The following is a 6,747-nucleotide window of genomic DNA, read 5'->3' as shown; positions in this document are numbered from 1 at the left end:
GAAAGCTGAAGTGAATGGAAAAGAAAGAAAATGGACATCCTCTGGGCTATGAGAGGACTAGAGATTAGGGGAAAGTGGATTGAAGTAAAGTTTGCTATTGATACTATTTAAGAATGGAAGAGTCATCCTATATAATAAAGATGTAATATGCAAATTGACCATCACTCCAACACACAAGATGGCCACCTCCACATGGTCAAAGATGGCTGACCCCATGTGGACACAAGATGGCCAGCAAGGGAGGGCAGTTGGGGATGACCAGGCCTGCAGGGGAGAACAGTTGAGGTGACCCAGGCCTGCAGGGGAGGGCATTTAGCGGGGACCAGGCCTGCAGGGGAGGACAGTTGCAGGGGACCAGGCCTGCAGGGGTGGGCAGTTGGGGGTGACCAGGACAGCAGGGGAAGGCAGTTAGGGGTGACCAGGCCAGCAGAGGAGGACAGTTGGGGGCAACCAGGCCTGCAGTGGAGGGCAGTTATGGGTAACAAGGCCTGTAGGGGAGGACAGTTAGGAGCAATCGGGCCAGCAGGGGAGCAGTTAGGCATCAATAAGGCTGGCAGTGGAGTGGTTAGGGGGTGATCAGGCTGGCAGGCAGAAGCAGTTAGGGGCAATCAGGCAGGCAGGCAGGCAATCAGGCGAGCAGTTGGGAACAAGCAGTCCTGGGTTGTGAGAGGGATCCCAGATAGGAGAGGGTACAGGCTGGGCTGAGGGACACCCACCCCCATGCACGAATTTCGTGCACCAGGCCTCTAGTGCTTAAATAAAAAGAAAAGATCTAGTTGGAAGTAAAAGTTGGAATATATAGAAGAAAGCAGTTTTCAAGAATGGGCAATAAAATATTAGTCAGTCATACAATAAATTTAGTGGGTTGTAAGTGCATTTTTTGACACATGAACTGTAATAGAATAGGATAGAAATAATAGAGACTATCACATAAAGTATTAATGAAACTATTGTTTCAGGTGTGGCTTGCAAGTATGTGTCTTTCATTTGTAATTTAGGTAACTAAGTGAACATAGAGAAGCAAAAAAAAAAAAAATTATCCTCAAACTATAGATCTAGGTAACTTGGAGAATAATGGTGTCTATATGGAAATATAATAATAAGGAAATGAAGTAATGGGGCAGAAGTATAAAATGAAGATGAATTTAAGACAAAAGTAGAAAACTCAGGTGAAGATATACTATACGCAGTTATCCAACCAACATAGCACTGGGTTAGATAGTCTTCTTATATGTTTCTACTAGAGGCCCGATACACAAAATTCATACAAAGGGCTCGGACCCCACCGCCGCAGCAGCTACCTCTGCTTCGGCCTCCACCCACCATGGCTTCATCCAGAAGGTCATCGGTCTAATTAGCATATTACACTTTTATTATTATAGATAGTCCACTGTCTTTCACAGTAACAATATGGCAACTCCTTCCCACTTTTTTTTTTTTTTTTTTGTACGTGTCCCTTCTCAGACAGTGAGCACCATGAGACTAGGAGCTATTGGTCAACTCAATTTCTAGCATAATATTTGGTACAGCCCTAGCTGGTTTTGCTCAGTGGATAGAGCATCTGCCTGTGGACTGAAAGGTCCCAGGTTCGATTCCCGGTCAAGGGCACATGCCTGGGTTGCAGGCTCTATCCCCAGTAGGGGGCGTGTAAAAGGCAGCCAATCAATGATCCTCTCTCATCATTGATGTTTCCCTCTCTCCCTCTCCCTTCCTCACTGGATCCATAAAATTATATAAAAAATATATTTGGTACATAGTAGGTGTTTATTCAATGTTGATTTTGTGAATAACTTAAAAATATGACATTGAAATCACAGAGTTTAAAAGATTATGATAATAAGCTATTTATAAAATAGTTTTAGATCCTTGTAAAGACATATCAGATGTAGGGAGGCCACAGGCCACAAACTTGATTCCAGAAAGCAATTACCATCAGAAACCTGGGTATGTATCCTACAACAGTCTGCTTTATTGAACTCTGGCTGACATAAGCAGAAAACAAATTTATTGAAAGGCTACTGGATAGTTCACAGTTTCCAGGAAGGCCAGACTTGGAAAACAGTTAAGAACAAGGGAAGGTAATGTATTAACCTGTACCACAGCCCAAATCCCCATATAACAAAACCAGACCACTGAGGACACTGTCACCTCTGGAACCCAGACACCCCACTACCACCACCACCATTACAGGCCCTAGTCAGTGGATTTAGCCACTGTGCTGCTATCACTATTGCCCCTGAAAACTCATGTCCCTCCATTCTAGCTCCTTGGTATTCCTAGTTCCTAACTCCAGGTTCAGAGCAGCTGCATCTGATTGGTAAAGCCTGGTACATGCCTGTGTCCTACCTGCAGGGGAGGATAGGAGGACAACGTGCATCACCGAGAGAGACAGGTTCATATGATATTTCCAAACAGAGGAAGCTGTCCAAAAAAAGTGATACATATCCATTACATAATGAATGACATATAATCCAATAGACTCCATAGTTCGTGCCAGTCACCAGCCCTCAATGCCACCTTGGCACTGAGCTGAATGCAAAGAGAAGTCTTTAGCTGCAATGGTAAAAGGCACTCTACATTGCACAGTCAGGGTGCTACCTGTGATTAGATTTACCCCTGAATGATGTACAGATGCTGGGTCACTGTGAAATGAGAGGCAGAGGTCATCCTTTGATAGAAATCCCTGGCCCTGACATTTATGTCTTCTTGCCTCAAAAGCAGAGCTGCCACCATCGCAGGTTCTTGGCCTCTTAGATTAGAGATAGCCAATCACTTCATCAATTGGGAGTCAGCCAATCACTTCATCAATTGGGAGACAGCCAATCACTTCATCAATTGGGAGTCAGTGTCGAGCATTTCCAGCCACATGTACGCACCACTTGTAGTGACCCTCATGAAAATGCTCTGCCTCTCTCCCATCCATTTGAGATATCCCTGCCCTGTGCCAGTCCCGCCTTCATCTCTGCCAGTTTTCTGGCAATACACTTGCTACCAGGCTCCTGCCTGCACCCCCCACTGGTAATGCCAGTTTGTTTCATTTAGGATAAGGGTGGAGCTCCACCACACAGACAGACATCTATTTAATTTTCCTAACCCATCTTTAGAAAATCTACATGAAGAAAAAATCTGCATTCATATAGAATGAACCTATTGCAAGTCACTCAAATTTTTACCGTGTAACTTTATCATCTCTCAGTCATTGTCCTTGAAAAATGAAGCATGTGATAAAATCTTTGCAAGAACTTGAAGGGCTTCATCAAATGACTGGCCATTACCTCTGTTTTTTTTCAGGAAAAAAGAAACTGAATTGTTTTGCATTAATAAATCACAGGTGCAAAAAAAGTAAGAAACAAATATAATTATTATGTTTAAAAACAATTTTGCTCTAATAAAACATTATAGACTTCTTCCATATATTCAACTTAATCTTCAATGCATTTAAAAGATTTGTAGATACATAAAAACTTTTTATACATTAAAAACATGTGATAAAGCGATCTATGCATCTATTAAGGAAAATTTATATATGTCCATATGCATTTTTAGGAGTTTCAACCTCAAAAAATGGGTATGTTAGCACTTAAGAACCACCCTAGCTAGTGTGGCTTAGTTGATTGGGACATCATCCTGTACGCCAGAAGGTTGCAGGTTCAATTCCTGGTTGGAGCACATACATAGGTTGTGGGTTTGATCCCTGGTCAGGGCACATATGGGAGGCAACTGCTCAATGTTTCTCTCTCACATCAATGCCTCTCTCTCTCTCTCTCTCTCTCTCTCTCTCTCTCTCTCTCTCTCTTCTCTCATCAATAAAAATATATCCTCAGGTGAGGAAAAAAGAAAAGAAAAAATATTTGGGAAGATGAATATTTTTTCTAAACTCACACTACTGGAAAATAGCAAAACAAGAACTTGAACCCAGGCTGTGTGAAATCCAGAGCCCACCTTCTTCCACTGCCACCACATTCTTCAACATCCCATGAAGACAAACAATCCTTGAGCCCTGGTTTACCCTTCCTGAGCATGAGGCCAACGGCTCTCTGGGTTCCAGAGCTCTGGAAAAGTATTTTGTTTCCCCATCGAATACAACATGAAGTTCTTGTCATAAAAAAAGAATAATAATAATCTTATCATGCTTGGGAGCAGAGATTAGTTGGGAAAGTGGCTATTTGTAGTAAACTAATTGGCATTCCCCTGACAAAGTGCGATGGGTTTAAGTATTGGCCAGTGCTAGCTCTGAGCCTGGGAAGAAGCGCTGATGTGACTGCAGTGGCCGTGCTGATGCTGTCTGGTGTCTGCAGGCCAAGGGGGATACAATATGTTTCTCCTCATCCATATCTCAGGAGATCACCTAGTAAACAGAGAAGAGCAGGATGTGCCTGGAATTCTCCAAAACATGGAAAACTTGATAGCCTGGTACAAAGCATAGCCTTTCTCTACCTCCCCTCTCCTAGGCCTTCCCCTCATCTCCAGTCCCAGCAGCTCCAGTGAGAGATGTGAAATGGACACCTACAGGGATCTGGGGCAGGCCAGGGGAGAGACACCCAGAACATTAGGTTTGGGAGAAAGTCTCCAGATGACTGACCAATCCTAGCATGATAAGCTCATGGCTGTGTATGCCTTGCCAGCCCAAGACACTGAGTAGGGCTCAATAACTACTCCCACAAACTGGGCAAGTGTTCTGTTTATGAGCACTGAGGCTTGTCTTGATGTACTTCAGTCAGAAGGCAAGCATTGATGGGGGCCCACTGGGTGCACTTTAATAGGCAATGCGGCAGAGAGGAAAGAAGAAGCAGTTCCTGATCTAAAGATTAGAGACAACTGAGCAAAAAAAAAAAAGACATAAAATAGGTAATAACTAAGTAGAGTCATTATAAGCTTGAGTTGAGGGAGAACATAGGTGGAGATGGCAGATCTTGATATGCTACTGGAAAAAGAGGGAGAGATTTGTCATATAAAATAGGAGACATATTATTCCACATATTTAGAACAACTTGGGCAAGAGTACTAAGGCATTGACAGTTCTGAAGTTGAGGCCCAAATCTATCATTTTCTAGACATGAGACCTGCAGAAGTTGACTTAACCTTTCTCAGACTCAGTTTACTGATCAACAAAATGGGATTTGTTCAGTTGAGGTCAACATACTTTATTTAGCAGAATTCAACCTGGGGATTCAAAAGCTTCAAAGTGTATTTGACATAGTTTATGCACTCCAGGAACAGATGTAGTTTGAAAGAGAAGTCACATAACAAATACAGCATTTCAATACAAACTGATAAATGTTGGGATGTGGATGGGATACTAAGGGAGCATGATCTTAGAGCAGGAAGGTGGGCAGAGAATTGGTTTGGAAAAGCTGGCCATTAAATTATAGAGGACAACAGGAACTAGGCAGATAACAATGGGGAGGGCAGATGACAGCCCAAGAAGGGGAGAGGAAAAGCTCAGAGACATTGAGTCATGTGGTAAGGAGAAAAGGTTAAAGAGAAAATGGCTGGAACGTGGAAAACAGCAAGATCCTATGAACATGAGTATACACTGAGAAAGGTTTTAAGCAGGGAGTGATATGGATAGATTTATTCTTTCTGAAAGATGCCTCTAACAGAAATGAGAAGGAAAAAATTGGAGTGGGCATGTCTGGAGGTAGAAAGACCAATTAGGCAGATGCCTCATGGGTTTGTCATGGTGAGCCAATGGAATGCCGTATGTGAAAGCACATTGCAAATTGAGAAGCAAATGATCGTAAAACAGTAGTTTCCTTATGAAAACAAAATGTTCGGGGAGAAATAACGTGGGAAGATAGGAAAACAGGCATGCAAGTTTTACTGGAAGGAGGACTGTGCTAGAGATGATATCACACCGGGAACATAGATTCTCACAGTTGGAAAGATGTGAAGGAAGAAGACACTGACACGTCATCTGAAAAGTCAGTGGGTGCTCCTGAGGGTTGAGGAGGAGTGGCATGTTGTGGGTGATAGGCAGCTGCAGGCACTGAAGAGTCGGGAGGAGGCTGGAAGTCAGCAGAGAGTTCTAACAATCCAAATATGACTTGCAACATTTCTAGTAGGACGAGAAATTCGTAATTATTTAAAGTCCTGAACTCTAGCAATTGTGTCTTCCATATAAGAAAGAAAAGAAAAAGCTAGAGCCTTGAAGAAAAGTGGGGAATCTTAACGCTTGGAAGGGACTCTAGAGAGGCAGTATAATATGGTATGTAGAAGTCCAAGGTCCGGAGATGAGCTGTCTAGAATTGAATCTTAGCTCTATCACTTCTAACTGCATGGAAACATTACTTACACTTTCTATGCCTCAGTTTCTTCAGATGTAAAATAGGGATAACAATAACTACTTTCAGAGTTGTGAAGATTAGTTAAGTTAATCAAGTGCTTAAATTAGTGCCTGACACATATTAAGTGCTCAATCAATGTTAGAATTTATTAATTCACACAGAGGTCTAGAGAAGTTGGCTTAGCCAGCATCCTAGATTTTTTTTATAGCCTTCATTGACCTACATATTAATAGCAAAATCATGGTAACTTTTATGTTTGGGAGATCTACACATGTGCAACATAAGCTTCTGTACTGGGATTGAAAAGGATCCAAGAGAGAGGAAAAATGATTTTAATTGGCAAGACTAGAGATCAGGGAACTAGAGGGTCAAGTGGTGACCTAATTGCTGCTGAGAATGCAGGCCCAGGTGTGTATAGACTCTGAAAAGCACTTCCCCAAAAGGGGCATTACTCACCATC

The sequence above is a fragment of the Eptesicus fuscus genome, chromosome 13, assembly GCF_027574615.1.
Source record: "Eptesicus fuscus isolate TK198812 chromosome 13, DD_ASM_mEF_20220401, whole genome shotgun sequence".
NCBI lineage: Eukaryota > Metazoa > Chordata > Mammalia > Chiroptera > Vespertilionidae > Eptesicus > Eptesicus fuscus.
This window is presented reverse-complemented; position numbering follows the sequence as displayed.